We start from the raw sequence: 12,037 nt of genomic DNA, 5'->3' as shown, positions 1-12,037 counted from the left end.
GGCTGACATCGGCTCTCAGGTGAAAGCAGGGCTGTTGATTTTGGCGAGTGAGCAATTTTATATGAATATATAACCCCTGAACTTTGCCTGCATTCTGTAAGTTAGCACATTTTAAGTCGATTTAGCCAAAAATAGTACTGCTGTAATGCACTGTCTGTGCTAATTGGAGGTCACAAACAGACAAACAGAGCATGAGAGTTTTAGTAGCATGAGAGTTTTAGTAGCATATAGATAGAAAAATGTTGTAACAAGTTGTACCATAGCCTCCTAAATTGTTTCAGGTGAGCCATTTATTAAGAACAATGGAATACAAACACCAAACATAACACAAAAGCCTGTTGCCATGGGGAGGGAGGAATCATCAGTTCATTGGTGGGGTGGGGGGGCATTGAAGAAACAAGTCACAGAAGGTCATCTGATCATTATGACAATCAACCAGAACATAGACACCATAAATCAGAGCAGGTCTCATTGCTGTACAAGTGCTAACTCATGAGAGATTCGGGAAACAGCTAAGCCCAAAGCTCCTCCAAGTTCGGGGGCTCAGCTCAGGGCTAACAACCCTGACTGGTAAAACTAAATTGTTACGGAAACAGCAATGAAGAATTCTTCTATGTCTAAGTACGACAGTATTCTGGAGTCTTCACCTGGAACTTGCATGACTGACAGTAGTGAAAACTGAGAGGAATCTACTGGCACGATGAAGGAAGTCCTGAACACTGCCAGAGATGGAGGACCTTCATTACTGCCCTAAACACCAGCAGCATAACAGGCAGTAAGTAGGAAGACTGACCATTCAAATCGAGCGCTGTGACACACAACTAAACAAAGAGCTTCACTCTGGACTGTCTGAAGGCTGAAGTGAGAAAGGAGAATATTGAAGAGCTAATGTTCCAAAAATCTTCAGAGACCACCCACCCTAGCTCAAAGACATTATGGAAGCAAAACCCAACATTTCCAAGAAAAGCTCACAGTAGCATTTTGGTCGAGAGTCAGGATGAGAGAAGGTCAAGATTACCAGGAGGAGTAGACCAGTCAATTCTCTGAGCCTCCTCCACAAAACATGATCAGGACTGACCCAATGCAATCTTAACGCTACAGTAACAATACTGAAAATGAACTTGGGTAAATCTGTGGACAGGAGCGGTTTAGAGAGATGAGGGCCAAATGGGACGAGCTTGAATGAGTTGGGCTGAATGGTCTGTCTCCACTCTGTGACTTTAAATCCGGAGGTGAAGTATTTTCTTAACGTGCAGTCAATTCATAAGTTCAATGCAAGTAGCGTCTGCACCACTACCAAGTTCAGTGGAAACTTGTTTCGTTTATGAAAGGGGAAATACCGTGCAAATGTGTGAATTTTATGATGCATTGTGTACAGGCAGGTGCAGACCATATAGAACCTTGGATTAAACCAAACATAACAAGCCCCACTCATTTCACATGTCTACTCAATCTGAGGTGGACTTTGTTGCAGATTAAGAAATCCAAGCACACACAGTTTACACTGACCACCAGTGCACTTGGTTCTCTTCCCAGCCCACTTGACCTACCTCAACACAATCGAATTTAATCACCAAAGTACACAGTCATACACACAATAACCGGATCATTTCCAATATACTTGGGGATTTGTTGGGCAGAAGGAGTTGGGAGTATATTATACTCAGGGGTACAGAAACAGACACTGCACATATTAAAAGGGTTGAAAGTAATCACAGATAAAAGAGTAATTAAAAGTTCATTACATTTATTTAGTCACTTGCAAAAAGGTAATGTCGTTTTTAATATATTAGTGCACACAGATGGAGTGGCAGGAGGGGTAAAGATGGGTCACAAGATTGACGTTGAGATTATACAGGTGATATCAAATATTCTAATGAAAGGAGCCGTATCCTTTTCGTCGGGTCCCTCAAAGTGCTGCCACCACTCCAGAAAGATTTGATTTTGTGCAAACCCAGTCAGCCATTGACAGAGGTCAAGTGCCAACAGCCTCCTCCACAAGAGCATTTGAAATCATCTTTACCAACCTGCATTAAAAAGCAAATTTTAAATTAAAACTTTTCTCAAACTTCACACTGTTATAAGGTGTAAAGGCACACAATGCTCCTGTAGAGGAAAACAGCAAAAACTTTGCCAAAACAAGAAAGTGATGGTGGGTTATTAAATCCATTTCCTCCTACAATGTATTTACATTCCTGCTTGGTTTAGCACTGTGCAATGACAGACACACCCACTAACTGGGAAACTTAATCCAAGGAAAATCATGATTAAGAAATCAAACACCAGACTCAGAAACAATACCTCTGGAACAGTTCCAACAGTTGAACATTTCTTCAGCATGTATACTAATTTTCACTTCAGCGTGTTTGTAAACCTTGTATCAAAAAGCACACAATGCATTTTCAACTAAAAATAACCTCAGTTTAGACAAACACTTGCACTTTTAAAAATTCACACCTTAGTTAAAGGGGATTGAAGAAGGTGGATAAAACTGCAACCCTCACAACACAATACTGACCCAAATCAAAAAAAAAAATCACCTGCAACAGAATAATTCAAGAAACTTTCCCCTTCCTCACATCTGTTTGCCTGGCAGCAATTTTTCTCATCTTTGTCAATGCGTTCTCTTAAAAGGAGAACAGTCACAAAATATTATCCCTCATCTTCAAGCCCCTGAACGGCCGATATGTTTATCGTATGCAGAGATACACAAGTTAAAGAGCAAGTTAATCTGCTAACATCCTCTGTATGTGAACTGGACCAGTGCTGGCGCAGGAGCTCAGATTGTGATATTGGCTCAGTGTTTCTGTCTCCAACAGCCCAGTGCCTATCGCTGGGCTTTTCCTTCAGCTTGGTATCCTCAGCTGAGCTACCACATCCTTCTTACTGCGTGGTGACCAAAACTGCACACAGCTCCAGCTGTGGGTGAGTGATGTTCTATCACGTTGTACCAAGACTTCCACACTCTTACATTTAACATTCCCTGTAGAATGAAGGGTCACATCCCACATGCCTTCTTCATTACAAACAAGAGAACATCTGCCGGTGTTGGAAATCCAAGCAACACACACACACACACACACAAAGTGCTGGAGGAGCTCAGCAGGCCACAGAGTTAGAAGGTGGGGGAGGGGAGGGAGAAACACAAGGTGATAGGTGAAACCGGGAAGGGGGAGGGGTGTGAAGTAAAGAGCAGGGAAGGTGATTGGTGACAGCGATACAAGACTGGAGAAGGGGGAATCTAATAGGAGAAAATAGAAGGCCATGGAAAAAAGAAAGTGGGGCAGGAGCACCAGAGGAGGCAATGGGCAGACAAGGAGATAAGGTGAGAGAGGAAAAGGGGATGGGGAATGATGGGGGGGGGGGGAAAAGAGGGTGGCCCATTACCAGAAGTTTGAGAAATCGACGTTCATGCCAGCCTTGGTCTCCCATTACCAAGCCAATTTAGAATCAATTTGACAACTTGCTTTCTGCAACCACCCTATAAACTGAAATACTGAAGTCCAGGTTAATCACTTCACTACACTGCTCTCAAAATACATTTTTTTTTAAAAAAAGTAGTAATTCGTCATACAAATCTGTGATGAACATTCCTTATCAAACCTTGTCTTTCCAAACATTGATTAATCCCATCCCTTAGATTTCTTCACCTAGAATTGCTTCCCTCCCACTGACATTAGACTTACTGGCGTATAATTATCCAGTTTATACTTGCTGCCCTCCTTAAATGAAGGTACCACATTTGTTGTCCACCTGTACCTGTACCTCGCCCATGGACCAGTGAAGATTTGTACAACACCAGTTTTAACAATAGCCAAGGAGAATGGGTCTGTCAGGATCTGTGGTGATTTTAAGGTCACCATCAACCCAGTACTGAAAGTAAATCAATACCCTCTGCCCAGGATAGAGAATATCTTTGCATATCTTTCTGGAGGAATCTTCAGAGGCCTTCCTACAGCTGGAGATGAAAGAAGAGTCAAAAATGTTTCTCACTATAAACACTCACAAAGGGCTTTTTCACTATAATAGGCTTATTTTTGGAGAATAATCTGTACCTGCACTCTGGCAGAAAAGCTATGGACCAGGCATTCAGTGTTATATGCATGACATCATTGTTAATGGGATGGATGACAAGAAACATCTTCAAAATTTCAACACAATATTATAATGATTAAAACAGCCTATCTCAATCTTCTTTCCCTGGAGGAACCCTTGAAATAATTTTCAGGCCTCAGGAAACTCTTGCATAAAAATTATTATATCTACAGCTCACGGTACATTAGCGTGATCAGAAAGTTGTAGATATAATAATCCAAAAATAATTGTCAATGCTCTTTTGAGTAGAGGATGAAATTTTAGCCAACCTTTCTTGAAAAGAAAAGATAGTTACGTTTAGCTTACCTTCCTTGAAATTAATCTCTTTCTCTTTCATAATTTTTAAAACATAAGGAAAACAATAAATTTCTCAATTCTGGGTCAAACTTGAGAAAAGTACACACAGATTTCACCTTCAACTAAAATGAAACAATTTCTATCCTTGCTCTTGATGCCTGTTGAAACAAGAAAAAGCTTGCTCACACATGCAAGAAGTTGCTTTCCTATGAATAACAAGATACTCTTCCTTCACAGAAATGCAGAGCTTGTCCAGGGGCAGGTCAGTAAGCCTCATCTTGAGTCCATGATCAGAGTGCAGCTCACAAAGTTCTGCCTCTTCTCTCAAAGACAAGTTCTCAGGCTGAGCAGAAGATTCAGAGAAAAGGTCCCTCACTCAGTCATACACGTGGTTTGAAAGGGAGGAAAAACACTAAAATTTTGTTCTGCTGTTCTTCTAGGTAGTTTTCAAAAAGACTTGACATTTTCTGATCCCTTCCTCACTCTCAATCCTAAGCAGCAATAGAAACATTTCAAGATATCCCTGCAACATGATTTTTCCAAACATTCTGTTTCCTTTTAAATCCAAGAATCTTGTCACTTGAGGTCGAAACATTTTCTCCAGGGCCTTGCAAAGACCTGTTCAACTGGTTCATATGATGAAAAATGTCTGTTAAGTAAGCTAGTTTCTGCAGCCATTCTTCATCTTCAAAGCAATTAGCAAATCCGGCCTTCTATTTTCATGAAAGTACTCCTGCAATTCACCTTTTAGCTTAAACACCTTGTTGAGAATTCCTCCTCTGCTAAGCCACCAGATTTCTGTCTGCAGCAGGAGACTGGTGTGTTCTTTGTTCAGTTTCTCCACACTGATTCTCGAGTGAACAGGTCTTCAGTTACTAAATAACTTGCTTCCTGAATCCTTTTACTGACTGTGACTTTATTTTCAAAAGCTTTAAACCATTTGTTTTGAAGTTCCAGTAGTTGTTTAAAATAATCAACACATTTATGTGTCATGTGGCTGTGATTTGTAGTTGAGTGTCTTTGCAATTTTGCCGGAGCCATTGCTACATTTGTAAGTTGTTTGCCACAGACAAGGTACAATGGTATAGGACAGCTTGGATCACCAGTCCATATAAAACCCATTGATAAGTAGCTTTCATTATAAAGTCGGGCTTTTTTGTGTCCATTGTTGCACTAGTGCAGTGAAGTGACTCAGAAGATTGTAGTTTTTCATCATTAACCTTATCAGAATTGTCCGTAGACCTAGGCCCAGAATCCTCCTATTCGAAAATCCCCACACTGGATCGTCTTTAGAATGAAAACTTTTCCTGCAGTTTTCTACGACACAGGTAGTTTGTTCACTCCCTCAAGTCAGTCAGTGGTGTACAGGGGGAAATTGGGGGAGGCAATTCAGGAAGGAGAAGCTGACGTCACAGCCTAAGTTCGGTGAGTCCATTCAACGCTTGGAATACACACTTCACACTCCTCATCAGCCTACCGTCCTCCCCTCCATGCAATAGAGTGTTCACCAATTATCAGCCTTGGTCCTGCCCTCTATGCAAAACAGCATCATCAATTATCAAAACTGAAAATGGACTCAACCAAATAAACATGGTCCGACTGCACACTGACACACTGGTCTGAGATTGCTAACGGGCTGCTCGGTTACTGCTCACCACTGCGTGCGCAAAGTTAAAAAAAACAATGTATTTTTTTTTATAATCACGACCTCTCACAGAATCCTGGTTGCGAAATCCTGGATTAGAAGATTACGGGTTCAGAGCACACTGTAACAAGTATGAATTCTTTAAACCAAGCATCACATACTATAGTCTCATCATTAACACATGGATTAGACAAGTGTGCTGAGAAAATGCAAGCAATAGTGGATGCCCAAAGGCCAAAGGACATGTCACAGTTGTGGTCCTGTTTGGGATTTGTCAACCACTATAACAGGTTCCTGCCAAAACTGGCTGCTATGCTCTATCCCTTGAACTCATTACACAGACCAGGAAGAATTGGCAACGGACAAAGAGGTGTGAGGTGGCTTTCCAAAAGACAAAGGAAATGGTGCTGTCAGACACTGTACTCACATATTATGATCCATATCATCCAGTGAAGTTTGCCTGTGATGCCTCGCCTTATGGTATAGGTGCAGACATGTCACATGTATGAGTGATGGAAGTTAATGTCCCAGAGCCTTTGGATCTCACTCCCGTACCACAGCAGAGGAAAACTAGAAACAGATTGACAGAGAGGCCTTGAGTCTGCTTTGGGGTGCAAAACGTTTCAACTGCTACTGGTATGGGAGAGAGTTTACCCTCATAACTGATCATCAGCCTCTGGTGTCCATTTTCAATCCACAGAGGGATGTTCCACTAAAGGCTGATTTATACTTCTGCGTTAACTCGATGCGGTAACCTACGCAAGTGACTTATGCACGTTGTGAGCATTTATACTTGTGCGTCATTCTGCAATTCGCGCACATCACGCATGCGCACACACCTGCCTGTGCAAGGCTTCATGGTCATGGTAATCTTTCTCAGGGTAAACAAGAAGCAAACGTCTTTTTCTTAAAAGCGAAATGTGTCCACCATAATTTCGGAGGTCTGTAAAGCTTTATGGAAAGCATTGCAGCCAGAGTTCCTTCCCTGCCCTTCAGTCGCCCAATGGGAAGCTATTGCAGCGGAGGATGAACTACGATGCTCCCAGGCGGACCAATCACAGCTGTTGCGTTCTGCGTTGCCGCAACACGTAGTTACATTTTGGGAGAGGTGTGCATCAGGCTATGGCGTAGGGATCCGCGTAGGCTCTGCGTAGGGTTTACGGCGTCGAGTTGATGCAGAAGTATAAATCAGCCTTAACAGCAGCAGCACCACCAATGCAGAGATGTGCTCTGTTTCTTGGAGGAGGCAATTACAAGATCAAATTCAAGAGGACGACTAATCATGGAAATGCTGATAGATTGTCCTGTGTGCCCTCGGAAAATGAAATACCTGTAAAACTGACAAAAGAGGACAACTCCTCGAATGTATTATTCCTCATGCAAATCGAAAGTCTCCCTATTACGGCAGAGATGATCCAAGGGGAAACCAAAAAAGACCCCACACTGTCTCAGGTGGACATGGCCACTCAAAGTCCATTTTTACCATCACCAGGATGAACTTGTCTTTGAAGGGGTTGCCATATATGGGGACTGGATTGAGAGTTGCTGTACCACTCAAGCTGAGAGCTAGAGTGTTGGAGGAGCTACATGCTGGTCATCTAGGCATGTTGACTCCAGGCTTTGCCTGGTGGCTTGGAACAGATCAGTAGATTGAGCAGCTTGCCAAGCACAGGTCAGGATGCCAACACATCCAGAAGAGAGATGTCCAGAGCGGTCAGAACCACTTCCTGCAGTCCCAGAATCAACCCCTACAACCACCACATGGGATGCCCCAGAAACTGAGGCTGTTTAACAGCATGTCTCACCTGGCAAGCAGAGTGCCCCTCCCACCCTGGTTAGGAAAGACATTATCCCACAAGTGTATGGAATTCTCTACAGCAATTAATTCTTTCAGCCAGAATGGGACAACCTAAAATTTACTATGCTGAAGACAGTTGTACAATAGTTGTATTATATAGTTGTGGTGTATTCTGTATTGACTTAGAGTTTATAGCTAAGCAGATAGGAGTGTTGTGTATTTAATATTTCAGTAATATTTGAGTAATATTGTAAGTATATTGTTTAAGCATTCTTTGTTGTTTACATAATTCATTACGTTATCTGTACAAGTAGGTGAATGGCACGCGTCCTTACACTGCCACATCATAAGTACGCACCTCGCTAAAAAGTAAAAATGAAACATACATGTTCGCCTCAACTCCTGTGTTTTTCTTTCAATTAATTTAATGCTTTCAAGTTATAAAACATAACATTCCCTCCCCGCCCCCAACAGTATGCATATTATTGAGGGGAATGGCCACAGGGGATACTCTGCACTGGCTGCCTTTCCCTTCCCTTTCCCTCTCCTGACAGTCACCCAGGACCTGCCTTCTGCAACTTAGGGGTGACTACCTCCCTGTAGCTCCATCTATCACCTTATTTTCCCGTTAAGACCTGAAGGTCATCCAGCTGCAGCTCCAGTTCCTTAGCACCGGTCTAAGGAGGTGCAGTCAGTGCACTTTGTGCAGATGTAATTAGCAGGGAGAAGGGGGGTCTCAGCCCGAAACCTCGACTGTTTACTCTTTTCCATCAATGCTGCCTGGCCTGCTGAGTTCCTCCAGCATCTGTGTGTGTTGCTTTGGATTTCCAGCATCTGCAAATTTTTTCGTGTTAGTTATCAGGGAGACTGGATGTCTTCCAAAGTTCCCACATCTCACACAAGGAACATACCACTAACTCTGGCCCCATTCTTACTGCACTAGCTTAGTGCAACAGAATAAAATACTTACTGGAAACTTATCTAGAACCTCCACCTGTGCTTTAACACAGTCCACTCACACAATGACCACTCCACTTGCAGTTTGCTTTGTTTTACTGGCCCCTTCTGAGTGCCTAATAGATCATTATGATTGCAGACTTCCACAAATTCACGAAAGGCCCTGAGCTCTTACTATAAGTCACACTGCATCACCAGTGCACGAACTCTTGCGTTGACTGCAGCCCGCAAAAAAAGTTCCCCCATGAGTATCGCAAGATTGCCCTTTCTATTTCCCACTGAAATTTACATCCAGCATCCTGGCTACTGTACAAAAGAAAGTCTCAATTTCCCCAGGAATTCACCGTCCCAAATGAAAATTCCAGCTATAGTATAATATTCACTGAAGACCTCAAAGTCTTTTGGCTCCACACACAGTTGCCCTTTTGTTACCCAATGAGCTCCACTCTTTTTCCAGTTACCCTCTTGATCTTAAAATACCTTAGAATTTTCCATAACGCTGTCTAAATTTCATCACTCCTCTGCCCTAAACTATACTCCTGCAGGGTCTCCCCTAGTTTTAGTGATCTACCTGTCACATCCTCCCTTTTACTTTAATCAAACACTGGTGACTCACAACGCTGCAGCCACAGGGCCCTACTCTATTTCCTGTACACTTATGCCTTTGTGGCTAGATTCTGCTCTAGTTCCATCTACAAATTCACAGATGGTACCACCACACTGGGCTGTATCTCAAATGACAATGAGTCAGTTTACAGGAAGGAGATAGAGAGCTTAGTAACATGCAGTCATGACAACAACCTTTTCCTCAAAAGAGCTGGTCATTGACTTCAGGAAGGGCGATGGTACACATACTCTTGTCTACTTCAACAGTGGTACCCAATACCCTGTTCCAGTCCAACCAAGTAGATGCCATGGCCAAGAAAGCTCGCCAATACCTCTTCTTGCTCAGGAAGCTGAAGAAATTTGACTTATCCCTGTCGATCCTTACCAATGTTTAATTGATACACCACAGCAGCACCCTATGTGAATTAGTTGGCAGCTGCTCTACCCATGACCACAACACACTGCTGGGATCTGTGGCCACACATCGGCATGTCATCGAAATTTGCCTTCTCTCTGTGGACCATCTATTTCTCAAAGCAGCCAGCACAGTCAAAGACTTCACCCACCCCAGACATTGTCTCCCCCATCCCCCGCTCCCACTGGGCAGGAGATACAAAGACTCAGAGAATGTAATGAATACACCACAGTTGTTAAAGACTTTACAGAGAATGATCATGGATAAGTGTGCACTCACAAAATCATTTAAAGTCTTCCCCAACAAGCCCTGGTGAACCAAGAGATCTTCAATATGCTGAGCTGTTCATCCTGTGACCCAGGAATGTACAACAGCTCCAAGTATGACCTCTGAGACCAGGTGAGAACATCCTTCAGGAGGGTGAACCCACGTCAAGCGTCTGGCCCAGACGGTGTACCTGGCCGAACACACATAAAGCATCTGGCCCAGACGTCGTACCCAGCCCAACCCACATAAAGCTTCTGGCCTAGACGGTGTACCCAGCTGAACCCATCTTTAACCTCTCACCCACTGACATCTTTAACCTCTCACTTCAGTAGTCTGAGGTACCATCTGCTTCAAGCAGATTTCAATCGTACTGGTGCCCAAGTAGTATGTGGAAACCTACCTCAATGACTATTGTCCAGTAGCACTTAGACCTGCTCTGATGAAGTGCTTTGAGAGGTTTGGCATGAAGCACATCAACTCCTGACTGAGGAGTGACTTGGATCTGCTCTAATTTGCCTGTGGTCAGAACGGGTCAACAACAGATGCCATTTTATTGACTCTCCACTCAACCCTGGAACATTTGGACAGTGAAGGTGCATACATCAGGATGCTCCTCATTGATTATAGCTCAGCATTTAACACCATCATCCCTGCAAAATTAATCAATAAGCTCCAGGCCTTAGGCCTCAATAACTCCTGGTATAACTGAATGCTCGATTTCCTCACTTGCTGACCCCAGTCAGTTTGGACTGGCAACAACGTCTCCTCCACAATCTCCATCAGCACAGGTGCACTACAAGGATGTGTACTTAAACCCCTACTCTACTCGCTTTATGACTGCATGGCTAATCACAATTCCAAAGCCTTCTTCAAGTTTGCTGATGATACCACTGTTGTTGGCCAAATCAAAGGTGGAGATGAACTGGCATACAGGAGGAAGGTTGAAAATCTGTTTTACTGACGTTGACTGAAAGAATGTTGTTGAGTGGTGCCACAACCACCACCTATCATTCAACATCACCAAAACCAGCTGATTATTGATAACATGTGGAAGAAACCGGGGGTCCAAAAGCCAGCGCTCATTAGGGGATTAGAGTAACTTTAAATTCCTTGGCTTTAACATATTTGAGGTTCTGTCCTGGAACCAGTATATTAATGCCATTTCAAAGAAAGCATGGCAGTGCCTGTACTTTCTTAGAAGTTTGCACAGACGCGGTGTGTCATCCAACACTCTGATAAGCATCTGTAGATACACAGTGGAGGATATCCTGACTGCTTGCATCATGGCCTGGAATGGAAACACTTACAAGTGGAGGACACAGCGCAGTTCATCACAGGAAAAGCCCTCCCAACTAATGAGTACATCTAAAAACAGCGCTGCCACAAGAAAGCTACATCTATCATCACGGAACGCCACCATCCAGACCATGTTCTCTTCTTATTGCTACCTACCATCAGGAAGCTGGTACTGGGAGTCACAGGTCACACACCACCAGGTTCAGAACAGTTATTACCCTTCAACCATCAGGCTCCTGAACCAGCTAACCACAATACAAAACTAATCATTGAACACAACCTTTTGACTCATTTTCAAGGACCTTCCAAGTCATGTTCTGTCTTATTTATTAATACTTGTTTCTTCTTGTACAAACGTATTTGCACAATTTATCAGTCTTTGTGTGTAGTTTTTCATTGAATCAATTGTACCTCTTCAATCTACTGTAAATGTCTGCAAGACAATTAATCTCATTTGGTGACATCTATGTATTTTGATAATAAACTTACTTTTGAACATTTTTGAACTTGTGAAAGCTTCAAAAGTTTCAAGAGAAGCTTCTTTCCCATTATTATTAGACTATAGAACAGTACCCTAATACAGTAAGATGGACCCTTGACCTCAGTCTGACCTTGAACCTTTTTGCTGACCTGCACTGTATTTTCTCTGCAGCAGTATAGT

The 12,037-nt window shown here is 42.9% G+C and overlaps 1 protein-coding gene across 5 annotated transcripts in view; it reads right to left on the bottom strand.

Moving 5' to 3' along the window:
- The window catches only part of rab27a (RAB27A, member RAS oncogene family), a 191,634-nt gene that overhangs the window by 153,709 nt on the left and 25,888 nt on the right, over window positions 1-12,037 (bottom strand). The window contains exon 2 of one of the 5 annotated variants that reach the window (XM_072278471.1): window positions 6,465-6,607. The exons of the other annotated variants lie outside the window; for them this stretch is intronic. The gene's annotated coding sequence lies outside the window, so the exon portion shown is untranslated. The remainder of the gene's footprint in view (window positions 1-6,464; window positions 6,608-12,037) is intronic. 5 annotated transcript variants of the gene reach the window in all.

Source organism: Mobula birostris, chromosome 14 (assembly GCF_030028105.1).
Source record: "Mobula birostris isolate sMobBir1 chromosome 14, sMobBir1.hap1, whole genome shotgun sequence".
Taxonomy (NCBI): Eukaryota; Metazoa; Chordata; class Chondrichthyes; order Myliobatiformes; family Myliobatidae; genus Mobula; species Mobula birostris.
The sequence above is the reverse complement of the archived record's forward strand: the minus strand, read 5'-3'. Positions and strand labels throughout refer to the sequence as shown.